General features: G+C 66.1%; 1 long non-coding RNA gene across 1 annotated transcript; it reads left to right on the top strand.

Annotated features, from left to right (window-relative positions):
- Positions 1-10,267: 10,267 nt before the first annotated feature.
- Positions 10,268-11,007, top strand: LOC134526685 (uncharacterized). The gene is made up of 3 exons (XR_010074017.1): positions 10,268-10,368; positions 10,610-10,810; positions 10,963-11,007. It is a non-coding gene; the product is annotated as an uncharacterized LOC134526685 (long non-coding RNA).
- Positions 11,008-12,421: the final 1,414 nt, after the last annotated feature.

Genomic DNA, 12,421 nt, shown 5'->3' with positions numbered 1-12,421 from the left:
CCCCTCCTGACCCCCTTCCCGGACACCAGCTCCCCTTCCCAGACACTGAATCCCCTCCTGACCACATTCCCAGACACCCGGGTCCTTTCCTGACCCCGTTCCCGGACACGTGGGTCCCGTCCTGACCCCTTCCCAGATGCCTGGGTCCCCTTCCTGGATATTTAGGTCCCCCCTGGACTCCTGGTTCCCCTCCTGACCCCATTCCCAGTCTCCTGGGTCCCCTCCTGACCCCGTTCCGAGCCACCAGATCCCCCCCGACCCCCTTCCCGGACACTGAATCCCTCCTGATTCCCGGACACGTGGGTCCCGTCCTGACCCATTCCCAGAAGCCTGCGTCCCCTTCCAGATGTCTGGGGCCCCCCTGGAGCCTGGGTCCCCTCCTGACCCCATTCCCGGACACCTGGCTCCCCTGACCGTGTCCCCCCCCCGCTCCCCACCCCCAGGTTCCAGTGGTGGTTGGTGCCGATGCCCTTCGGCCTCCTCATCCTCATCTACGACGAGATTCCCACATTGGGAGCGCAGAGACACCCGGGAAAGCGAGTGGCAGACGTTCAGCGTCTCGGCCGTCGCCTCCGATGGTACCGAACGCGGCTCCCGACGGGATGACTCCCCTGATCCGAGGCTTGCCCGCGCTCTTTCAAACGATACGGGCTCCAACTCCAGGACCGTTTGCGGGACGCCGTAGCCCCGAGGGGAGGGAGACGGGATCGGCCGGGGGAGAGCCGTGGCCGGGGCGGAAGCGGCACAGGAACGGATTAGGTCTAGCCGAGGGACGGGCCTTATCGGGGAATCGGAGAAATCTCAACTCGCTGCGCGTAGAATAGAACAACGGGAGGATCACGCACACGCCCCCCCCCGCCACGAAACCTCGGGGCGAAGAGAAACCTGTCGCGGCCTGAAGGAGTGAAGGAGGGAATTCCCCGGGAGGCGATGGACGGCCTACGCTCTGCAGCCCTGGAGGAGCTCCGTGGAGCCTGGAAAGAGCAAAGGAAATCATCCCTCAGGGCAACGCGGAAACCAAATGTAGGACGACGGTGCGAACCGTCCCTCAGACGCCGGCTGCCCCCGGCCCCCGCCCCGAGGAGGACCCGATTGATCTCGAATCGGGGAAACTGGCCGCGCCGTTCCCCAGTTGGCGAGCCGGGGGACGGCCGGCGCGTTCGCCTGAGAAGGCTCACGGACGTCAGGAAGGGCGACTTGTGAATTACTTTTCCCCTCGGCCCTTTCAAAACCCCAGTCACGTTTTTAGCGGACGCCGGCGCTCGGCTCTCGGCACTCCGAGCGGACGTCGCGGAGCGCCACGGCGTGGGCGCTGCTGATAAAAACCGGATTTGGGTGACGGGTGGGTTTGGAAACGCTAAGCCACAGCCAACGGCCCAGGTTAAGCGCCGCTTCCCTGGAAACGAAGCTGCTCTCGTGATTTTGGGAACTTTCCCCGTGAACGTCACGGGACTCGATCTTTCAAAGGGACGAGCCCGGGCGGATTCAAAAGGAAGGGAATGGAAATTTGGGCTCCCGACGGTCTCCGTGAAACTTGGACAGCAAGCGCCTGCCTTTCCCCTCTCCGAAGCGGTTGATGTAGCCCCTGGGAGCCGGGGAAGGGATCACCCCGCCGGCAGCCGACCTACGAGAGCACGGGGTCATCATCCCCCGCCCGCTCGCCCTATAATTCCCCGGTGCGGCCGCGCCGTGAGCTCGACAGGAATCATAGAATCATAGAATCCTCCTGTGCCGCTTCCACCCCGGCCACGGCTCTCCCCTGCCGATCCCGTCTCCCTCCCCTCGGGGCTACGGCGTCCCGCAAACGGTCCTGGAGTTGGAGCCCGTATTGTTTGAAAGAGTGCGGCAAGCCTCGGATCGGGGGAGTCATCCCGTCGGGAGCCGCGTTCGGTACCATCGGAGGCGACGGCCGAGACGCTGAACGTCTGTCACGCGCCGGCTGGAGACAGGCAGCCTCCTGCAGAATTTCGGTTCGGTGGTTTCTAGCCGGGGTCTCGATACGCACGGGGTCGCCTCGTTCCACGGGATCCGACCCCCCGGCCCAATACGCCACTCGTCGGGTTAAGGACCGCGGTTCTCTCGGGGCGTCAGGGGTCAAAAAGACCCCGGGCCCCCGGTACCCCTGTGCCTCACCTTAGAATCGTAGAATCATAGAATCCTCACGGTTGGAAAGGACCTTTGAGGTCATCGAGTCCAACCATACGCGCACACGGACAAAAAAACCCAACAAACAAACAAAAAAACCCAACAAACAAACAAAAAAACCCACAACCCCCCCCCCAAAACCTACAGCCTCTGCCACCAGAGCATGCCCTGCAGTGCCACAGCGAGAGGTTTGGGTCTGGAGCCTGGGTCTCCATCAGAGCTCTCCACGAGGCCTCCTCATTTTCAGGATGAAAAAATTTTTCCGGCTCATCTCCGACTCCTTTGTCGGACGCGCCAAGGTCTTTTGGCCGATTTTGCCAGACTGGTGAGTCCCCGGTTCACTCTCCGAGAAGGGGCTGAGATGCGCCTGGTTTCTCGTTCGCTCCCTTTTAGTTGAGAGCTTAAAAGTTTTTCCTGGGTCCGGGGCACCCGACGGCGCCGCGCCGGGGTCGCCGAGTGGCGTTACGCTCCGCGGCTGATTGACTTGGCGGGATTTCGCTTTGCTCCCGCAAGGATTTTATTTTCCCTCCTCCCGTTTTCCCCGTCAAACCTCCGTCCTCCTGGGCTGCGGTCGGCGCCGCCCCTAATACCGCACACGCTGCAGCTTTTCCTTTAGCTACCGGCAGCTTTCGCTCCTTCGCGAGGGTAGTGACGCGACCTGCCGCTGCCGCCGGGTTATGCCGACTACCGTGGGCCCAGGCCATTCCCGGCGGAGCGGGACACGCCTTCTGCTCCTTCGGTCTTTCCAAAATCGGGGAGCAGCCGAGCACAGACATTTCTCGGGCAGTCGCGGCTCGCTGCTGCTCGAACCTCCCCTGGCTTGGAGCCGAGAGGCCGCTTCCCGGCCTCTCCCCGTCCGCAGCCGGACGGAGAACCGGCGTCCCTTCGGCCAACGGGTGGCAGTCGGGCCTTTGCTCCTGCTCGAACCTCTCCCGGCTTAGAGCTGAGACATCGTTTCCCTTAGGACCTTCCGACAGCGAGAAAATCCCGCCCGTGACGCCATTAGGATGCCACGTCCCGCTCCCAGTAAAGCCGGCGGGGGGTGAGGGGCTTCGGATCCGCAAATTCCCAACGGCGCCGACGACGGCGAGATAAATCTCAAGGTCCACCTGGGAACGTTTATCGGCTTCCCCAAATGGTTAGTGTAGGTCTTAACGAGTCCCCGAGGATTGGTTAGGAGTATGACAAACGATGGCAAGTGGTGAGGTGTGCGTCGTGTCGCCGAACAACAGGGATAGGCCAACTGCTGGCAAGCGGGACTTAAGGTCCTACTTAAGGTCGTTACTTCCCAACTCGAACAGTTACTGAACAGTTCTAAGAGAAACTGAGGGATAGAGAAAGGAAAAGGCGGAGAAAAAGCCGGAGAGAAAGAGATCACCGGTCCTGGTTCCAGCGTCTTCTCCAGGGAATCTTCCCAGGCACGGTCTTCTTTCTCGGGAAGAATCTTCCCAGGCACAATCTTCTTCTATTGTTTCGTCTTTGTTCCCCCCCAGGGGCACTTCTTTTCCCCTTTTCTGTTTGCTGAACCAGCACGGCCCACCCCCCTTGCCCAGGACAGCCTCGGCTCAGGTTTCTCCCTTCTCCCAGGTGACGTGTAGCGCCATTCGGGTGGCGAGACGCGTGCCGTCGTCACCCGCGTTTAGCGTCTTCTCCGTAACCTTCATTAGCGCCTGCAGGGGTGGGCGCTTTCACGTGCGTGGCGCGGAGAATGAAGCAAAGGTCGCTCGCGGGACGCGACGGCCTGGAGAACCGAGAACGAGCAAGCTCACCACGCGAGTGGCAGAACCATCCTGGCTTCACACGACAGTTCTCCCGCACTTTCCGGCGCCAGAAGCGTGAAGCCTTATCCGTTCTCTGAAGGCCAGGCCTGCGGTATTTCTTTCCTCGCGAGCGTTCGAGGCGTTCCGTCGAAGGCTTGGAGGGCTCCTGCCCCTCGGCAGGGAATTGACGGTCCCTCCCTCGCGGGGGCCCGTGGGCATCGCGGGGACAGGGGTACGTGGGGCACAGAGCCACCGTGGGGACATGGCCGCACGGGGCAGGAGGACACCACGGGGACACGACGATGGGCATCACGAGGACGGGGACACGTGGGGCACGGGGACACGTGGGGCAGAGGGACACCGCGGGGATGGGGCACACGGGCACTGTGGGGACAGGGGTACGTGTCACCCCCCGGGGGAACCACTCCGACCCCCGCCCCAGCCCCAGGACACCGGGCTTTGCTGGCCACACCGGCCCCGGCCCAGTGCCCCGTTGCCGCACCGGCATCCGAAGATGCCAAATGTCCGGGGCTGGTGCCCCCGGCAAAGCCTTCAGGGGGAGACACCCCGGGCCTGTTCTCACCCCCCCGGGGAACTGCTGCCACCACCGCGCCGGTCGTGGGCCGCCGACTTTCCTGGCCACGGCGACCCCGACCCCGGCCCAAGACCCTGCAACGGTGGCCAAAAGTCCCAAATGCCCGAGGCTGGCCCCCCCGGTGAAGGCTTCGGGGGGGACACCCCGGGCTCCTTCTCACCCCCCGGGGGAACCGCTGCCGCCACGGTGCCATCCGTGGGGCGCCGGCTCTCCTGGCGGTGGGAGCACTTCACCCGGGGGGGTGAGAACGAGCCCGGGGTGTCCCCCCGCAGCGCCTTGGCCATGGGAACCATCCCGGCTACTCGGGGTTTTTGATGCCGGGGCTGGGATGGGGCAACTGGGGGGGCTGCGAGGGGGACTGGAGGGTCACTGGGAGGCAAAATGGGGGGTAACTGCCCTGGGAGGGGGGGGACTGGGGGGGTCGTTAATCCCCGGGGGGCGTCTGTACCCCCCCCGACCCCCTTTTGCCCCTTTGAGGGGTCGTTATTTCCCCTGGGGAGGGTCATTACCCCTCTGAAGCCCCTTCTACCCCCCTGGAGGGGTCGTTATTGCCCCGGGGGGGGTCTTTATCCTCCCTGACTCCCCCTTTTTCCTACTGGGGGGGTCATTATGGCACCTGGGGGGGTCTCTGCTCCTACCAACCCCATCCCTTTTTCCCCTGGTGTGGTCGTTAGTGCCCCCCGGGTGGCTGTTGTTGCCCCCTGGGGGGGTCGTTATGCCCCGGGGGGGGGTTCCTTACCCACCCTGGCGCCCCCTTTTGCCCTCTGGGGGGGTCATTATTACCCCCCAGGTGGCTGTTATTGCCCCCCGGGTGGTCCTTATTCCCTGGGGGGGGTCCTTATCTCCCCTGACCCCCCCTTTTGCCCCTGGGGGGGTCATTATTGCCCCCCGGAGTGGGGGGATGTCGTTATTCCCCTGGGGAGGGTCCTGACACCCTGGGAATCTGGGAAGATCCTTCCCAAGAAAAAAGACCGCACCTGGGAAGACCGTACCCCCACCCCGGTCTGTGTCCCCCCCCTGCCAAATTAACAGCACTTTTAATTAATTGGAAAGAGACCCGGAGTCTTTTATTGGACCCTGGTGTCTGGGGGGGGGGGGCACCCAGGCGTCCTGGGGGGCAGCCCCAGGTGTCCGGGCCCGGCCACTCGCTTCCCGGGTGTCTCCGCGCTCCCAATGTGGGAATCTCGTCGTAGATGAGGATGAGGAGGCCGAAGGGCATCGGCACCCACCACCACTGGAATCTGGGGGGTGGGGAGCGGGGGGGGACACGGTCAGGGGAGCCAGGTGTCCGGGAATGGGGTCAGGAGGGGACCCAGGCTCCAGGGGGGCCCCAGACATCTGGGAAGGGGACCCAGGCTTCTGGGAATGGGTCAGGACGGGACCCACGTGTCCGGGAATGGGGTCAGGAGGGGACCCAGGAGTCCAGGGGGACGCCCAGACATCCGGGAAGGGGACCCCAACCTCTGGGAATGGGGTGAGGAGGGGACCCAGGTGTCCGGGAAGGGGGTCAGGAGGGATTCAGTGTCCGGGAATGGGGTCAGGAGGGGATCTGGTGGCTCGGAAGGGGGTCGGGAGGGGGCCCAGGAGTCTGGGAAGGGGACCCAGGTGTCCAGGAATGGAGTCAGGAGGGGACCCAGGTGTCTGGGAACGGGGTCAGGAGGGGACCCAGGACTCCAGGGGGGGGCCCAGACATCCGAGAAGGGGACCCAGACCTCTGGGAATGGGATCAGGAGGGGACCTGGTGTTCGGGAATGGGGTCAGGAGGGGACCCGGGTGTTCGGGAATGGGGTCAGGAGGGGTCCTGGTGTCCAGGAAGGGGATCCAGGTGTAAAGGGATGGGGTCAGGAGGGGGCCTGGTGGCTCGGAAGGGGGTCAGCAGGGGACACAGTGTCCGGGAATGGGGTCAGAAGGGGAAACGGTATCCGGGAAGGGCACCCAGGTGTCTGGGAATGGGTCAGGAGGGGGCCTGGTGTAGAGGGAGGGGGTCAGGAGGGGACCTGGTGTCCGGGAAGGGGATCAGGATGGGACCTGGTGGCTCAGAACGGGATCCGAAGGGGACCCAGGAGTCTGGGAAGGGGACCCAGGTGTCCGGGAATGGGTCAAGAGGGGACACAGTGTCCGGGAATGGGCTCAGGAAAGGAGCCGGGTGCCTGGGAATGGGATCAGGAGGGGATTCGGTGTCCAGGAAGGGCACCCGGTGTCCAGGAAAGCGGTCAGGAGGGGACCCAGGAGTCCAGGGCGGGGCCCAGACATCCGGGAAGGGGACCCAGGCATCTGGGAATGGGTCAGGATGGGACACAGTGTCCGGGAATGGGGTCAGGAGGGGACCCAGGCATCTGGGAATGGGTCAGGAGGGGAGCTGGTGTCCGGGAAGGGGGTCAGGATGGGATCTGGTGGCTCGGAAGGGGGTCGGGAGGGGGCCCAGGAGTCCGGGAATGGGGTCAGGAAGGGACGCAGGCATCTGGGAATGGGTCAGGAGGGGACACGGTGTCCGGGAAGGGGGTCAGGAGGGAACTTGGTATCCAGGAAGGGGACCCAGGGGTCTGGGAAGGGGTCAGGAGGGGCCCCAGGCTCCAGGGGGTCCCAGGCGTCCGGGAAGGGGGTCAGGCTCCGGCCCCACCGGACGGGCACGAAGCCGAAGCCGTGGGCCATCCTGGGGCAGCAGCCGAGGCAGCAGCCCACGGACACCTGGAAGACGACGGCGCTCACCGGGACGCGGTTCCTGCCGGGAGACGAGCCCCTGTAGCACCCCACGGGCACCTATAGCCCCCCATAGATGCCCCTATGGGCACCTACAGCCCCCCATAGGCACCCCTATGGGCACCTAGAGTGCTGCGCAGGCTCCTATAGCAGAGCCCCATATAGCCCCATAGGCACCAGGGGGTTCTATACGGACACAGAAGAGGCCCCATAGCCCCCTGTAGCCCCCATAGGCACTGGGAGAGCCCCTATAGCCCCCATAGGCACCAGGAGGGCCCCCAAAGCCCACAGGCATTGTGAGAGCCCCTATAGCCCCCATAGGTACCACCAGAGCCCTATAGACCCCACAGGCATTGTGAGAGCCCCTATAGCCCCCATAGGCATTGTGAGAGCCCCTATAGACCCCATAGGGTCTATAGACCCCAGCAGAGCCCTATTGCCCCCATAGGCACCAGCAGGGCCCCTATAGCCCCCATAGACACCAGCAGAGCCCTATAGCCCCCACTGGCACCAGCAGGGCCCTATAGACCCCATAAGCACTGAACAAGCCGTTGTAGCCCCTATTGCCCCATAGGCACCAGCAGGGCCCTGTAGCCCCCATAGGCATTGTGAGAGCCCCTATAGCCCCCATAGGCACCAGCAGAGCCCTATAGACCCCACAGGCACTGGTAGAGCCCCTATAGCCCCCAGAGGCACTGGACAAGCCTTTCTAGCCCCTGTAGCCCCCATAGGCACTAGAAGAGCCCTATAGACCCCACAGGCTCTGGACAAGTCTTTATAACCCCTATTGCCCCATTGGCACCAGCAGGGCCCCTATAGCCCCCATAAGCACTGGGAGAGCCCCTATAGCCCCCACAGGCACTGGGAGAGCCCCTATAGCCCCCATAGGCACTGGACAAGCCTTTCTAGCCCCTATAGCCCCCATAGGCACCAGCAGGGCCCCTATAGCCCCCACAGGCACAGGGAGAGCCCCTATAGCCCCCATAGGCACCAGCAGGGCCCCTATAGCCCCCACAGGCACAGGGAGAGCCCCTATAGCCCCCATAGGCACCAGCAGGGCCCTATAGACCCCGTAGGCACTGGGAGAGCCCCTATAGCCCCCATAGGCACCAGCAGGGCCCTATAGACCCCACAGGCACTGGGAGAGCCCCTATAGCCCCCATAGGCACCAGCAGGGCCCTATAGCCCCCACAGGCACTGGACAAGCCCCTATAGCCCCCAGAGGCACCCCCAGAGTGCCCGTGTCATACCCAGTGTCCCCCCATACCTGGTGTCCCCCGTAGGCGGTGTCCCCATAAGGCACATAAGGGTGGCAGGGATACTGGGGGTACTGGGAGAGGTACTGGGGGGATACTGGGGGTACTGGGGAGGATACGGGGGGTACTGGGCATACTGGGATTCCCTGCGGGTAATGGGGGACATTGAGGGCACTGGAAGAGGTACCGGGAGGACTGGTGAGCGATACTGGGGGTACTGGGAGGACTGGGGAGGATCCTGGGGGGGAGGAGGGTATGGGGGGATACAGGGAACACTGGGGATACTGGGGGATACTGGGGATAATGGGGGAGCTGGGGGGGGGGGGATCCTGGGGGTAATGGGGGGACATTGAGGGTACTGGGAAGGATACAGAGGTACCGGTGGGGGATACTGGGGGTACTGGGAGAGGTACTGGGGGTCCTGGGGAGGGATCCTGGGGTTAATTGGGAGGGGTATTGGGAGGACTGGGCGGATAGTGGGGGCACTGGGGGATGCTGGGAGAGGTACTGGGGGTGCTGGGGAGGGATACTGGGGGTACTGGGTGTACTGGGGGTCGTCGGGGGCATCGGGAGCACCGGGGGATACTGGGAGCACTGAGGGGGTGCTGGGGGCTACTGTGGGTGCCGGGGGTGCTGGGGGTAATTGGGGGTTACTGGGGGTTACTGGGGGTACTGGTAGTAATGGGGGGTACTGGGAGCCCTGGGGGTACTGGGGTGACTGGGGGTTGCTGAGGGATAATGGGGAAACTGGGGGTACTGGGAGCCCTGGGCGATACTGGGGGCACCGGGGGAAACGGGCTCCCAGGGGCACTGGGTGTTACTGGGAGCACTGGGGGGGCACCGGGGGACGTGCGCGATGTCCCCACCGCGTCCCCCCCCCCTCCCGTGCCCGCTGCTGCCGTGTGCGCGGGGGGGGCGGGTGTCACTGGGGGGGACACGACACGGGGACACACACGGGCCGTGCCGGGGGTCGCGCCCCCCCCCCCCGATTCCCCCCCCCCGGATCTACCGCACCCCCCATCCCGCATCCCCCCCCCAGCCCCCGGCAATTCGGGGGTCCCGGTGTCTGCCGCCCCCGCCCCCCCGGGCTGGCAACGGGCCCCTCCGTGGGGCGGGGCGGGGGGGGGCGGCACAAAGGCTGTCACACACACCCCCCCCCCCCCCCGGAGGGTGCCGGGGAGCGGGGCTGGGGGGGGGACAAAGGGTGACACCCCCCCCCGGGGGCGGGGCGGGCGCAATCGGGACCCAAGGGCCCCAGCTGGGGGGGCGGGACCACCCCCCCGGGCACAGCTGTGCCCCATCGCGGGGCTGGGCACGGCCCCCCCCCCGCGCCTCTTAAACCCCCGGGGGGGCTGCTGGGAGCCACTGGGGGCTGCTGGGAGGTCTCGGGTGGCGACTGGGAGTTGGTTGGCGCTTACTGGGAGCGACGGGGGGGGGGGGCTCTCTGCTGGCTACCGGGGGATCAGGGTCGCCCGCTAGGCGCTGCTGGGGGCTTGCTGGTGTCAACTGGGAGCAACTGGGAGCTCGCCGCTGCGTCGTGGGAGCAGCGGGGGGGCTCGCCGCTGCCTGTGGAGGGCCGCTGGGAGCCTGCCGGTGGCTACTGGGAGCCTCCTGCTGCCTCCTGGGAGCCGCGGGGGGGCCAAGCGCTGCCTGCGGCGAGTCGAGCGGGAGCCCCTGGGGCTTTACTGGGAGCGGGGGGGTGTTTACTGGTGCGTGGTGGGAGCTGCGGGGGGGCCTGCTGGTGCCGCCGGGGAGTACCTGGGAGCCGCGGGGGGGCTGTTGGGAGCTGCCGGGAGCGTGTGGTGCTGACTGGAGCTACTGGGGCCTCCCCCCCCGCCCCGCCCCGCTGCCGGTGTGGACTGGGAGCGCCGAGCTGGGGGGGTGGGGGGGGCGCAGGAGGGAGCCCCCCAGGGTAAGGAATGGCCTGGGGGGGTGTCCGCCCCCCCCCCGCCCCCAGTGTCGTTATTCCGGGCTGGGAGGTCGGTGGCGGGGGCTGTGCTGGGGGAGGCAGGGCTGGAGCGGGGTGAGGCGGGGGGGGAGTATGGCCGGTATGGCCGCCCCCCCCCGGGGCTGTGCTGGGCGGGGGGGGTTGCTATGTTCTCTCACTCTTTTTTTTTTTTTTCCGAATTATTATTTTTATTCCCCCCCCACAGGCCTCAGAGGAGCCCCCGGGACGGAGCGGAGCCGTGGGTTGGGACCCCCCCAGAGCCACTCTTTTTTGGATGTGGGGGGGGATGACCTTTTCCCCCCTCCCCCGGTGTGTGGGGGGGGCCCGGCGCTGCCCGCGGAGCGCGGCCTCGGCCCCCCGAGGCCGGCAGGGCGAAGCCCCCCCGCGGCCTTGGAGGACGCTCGGGGTGAGTCCTGCCCCCTGCCCGGGCCTGGGGGGGGTCCCCAGGGTGTTCCCCCCCCCCGGCTCAGCGGCGGGTGCAGGGAGGCCTCCGGGCACCCAGCGTGGGGGGGGGGGGGGGTCGGGGGGATTATTAATATTGTTTTAATTGTTTTCCAGGTGTTTGTGGCGGAGCAGCAGCGGCGCCATTGTCCGTGCAGGTGCGTGGGGCGCAGTGCGGGCCCCCCCCCGCCTCCAAAACCCAGTGTGTGTGTGGGGGGGTGTCAGGGGAAGGGGAGGGCGAGCCGGGGCGGGGGGGGGGCACACACACAGAGAGAGAGGGGCTGGGTTATTCCGGGACTCTTTTATTTCACAGGAATTTGCGGGGGGGGTGTGGTTTTTTGGGGGGTTTTTGGGGACTGACAGCGGTGCCGCGGTTCCCTTTGCCGGCGGCTCTGGGGGGGGGGCGGGTTCACACCCCACACCCCCCCCCCCCCCCCCGGATAATGTTGTGCCAGGGAGGGCCCCCTGGGGGGAAATGGGGGAGTTTGAGGCGGTGTTTTTTTGGGGGGGGTGCCGAGCCGTGCCGGCGCGGGGAGCCGTGGCCTTCCTGGGGCCGGGTCGGCGTCCCCCCCCCGGCGTCCCGTAGCGGTGCCCCCCCCGGCCTGCGCGTGTCTGCCGGCGGTGGGGGGGGCCGGTGTGATGGCGGTGTCTGTGCCTTCTGCCGGGGTGAGTCTCTGTGCTGGGTTTTGTGTTTTTGTTAATTGCCGTTAATGAAGTGATTTGTGGGGTGTTGGCGGGGGTTTAGGGTTGCGGCCGCGGGGGGTCCCCGGGGGCGCCTCCAGGCCCGCCCGCCCACCCCCCCCCCCCCCCCCCCCGCGCGGGGCGGGTTTGCCCTTTGGCCTGGGGGGGGGGGGCGGTAGCGGGGTCCCCCCCGGGGAGGTTGTTGGTGGGTGGTTGTTGGGGGGGTGTTTGTGTGTCAGGCGCCCGGCGGAGCAGCGGGAGGCTCCTTGGCGGGCGCGAGTGTGTGCGGGGGGGGGGGGTTTTGGGGGGGCTCAGGCGGGCCCCCGCGGCGGGGTCAGGGCTGTTTGCGTGGCAGGGGCCGGCGGCGCCGGGCGGGGTGAGGGTCTGTGGCCTTTTTGTTGCCGTTTTGGTTTTTTTTTTTGGGGGGGGGGGGCGTGTTTTGTGGGTTGTTTGTGCGTGAGTGGTGGTGTGTTGTTTTTTTTCCCCCTTGGGTTGTGGGGGGCGTCTGTATTTTTGGCCTTTTTGTGTGTTGTTTTTTTTTTTTCCTGTTTTGTAGGGGGGTTGGTAGCGGGGCCCCCCTCGGTGCGGGGTGCGTGTGCCGTGTCCCTTGTCTCGGAGGTGCCTGGGAGGTCCCCGGCGGAGCAGCTGGAAGGTGGCAGTGGGGTGAGCGTTTCAGGTGGTTTTTTGGGGGGGGGGGAGGGGCGCGTTTGGGTTGTGTCGGGTGTTTTGTGGGTCGGGGCGTGTGTGGTTGCCCCCCCCGTCGTTGTGGGGCGAGTGTTTGTGTTGTTTGGGGGGGTCGGCGGAGGGGGCCCCCCTCGGCGTGCCAGGGGAGCCAGCTGGAAGGTGGCGGTGGGGTGAGTGTTTTTTTTTTTTCCTGGGTGGGGGGGGGGGTCGG

The sequence above is a fragment of the Chroicocephalus ridibundus genome, chromosome 23 (assembly GCF_963924245.1).
Source record: "Chroicocephalus ridibundus chromosome 23, bChrRid1.1, whole genome shotgun sequence".
In the NCBI taxonomy this organism is placed as follows: domain Eukaryota; kingdom Metazoa; phylum Chordata; class Aves; order Charadriiformes; family Laridae; genus Chroicocephalus; species Chroicocephalus ridibundus.
The sequence above is the reverse complement of the archived record's forward strand: the minus strand, read 5'-3'. Positions and strand labels throughout refer to the sequence as shown.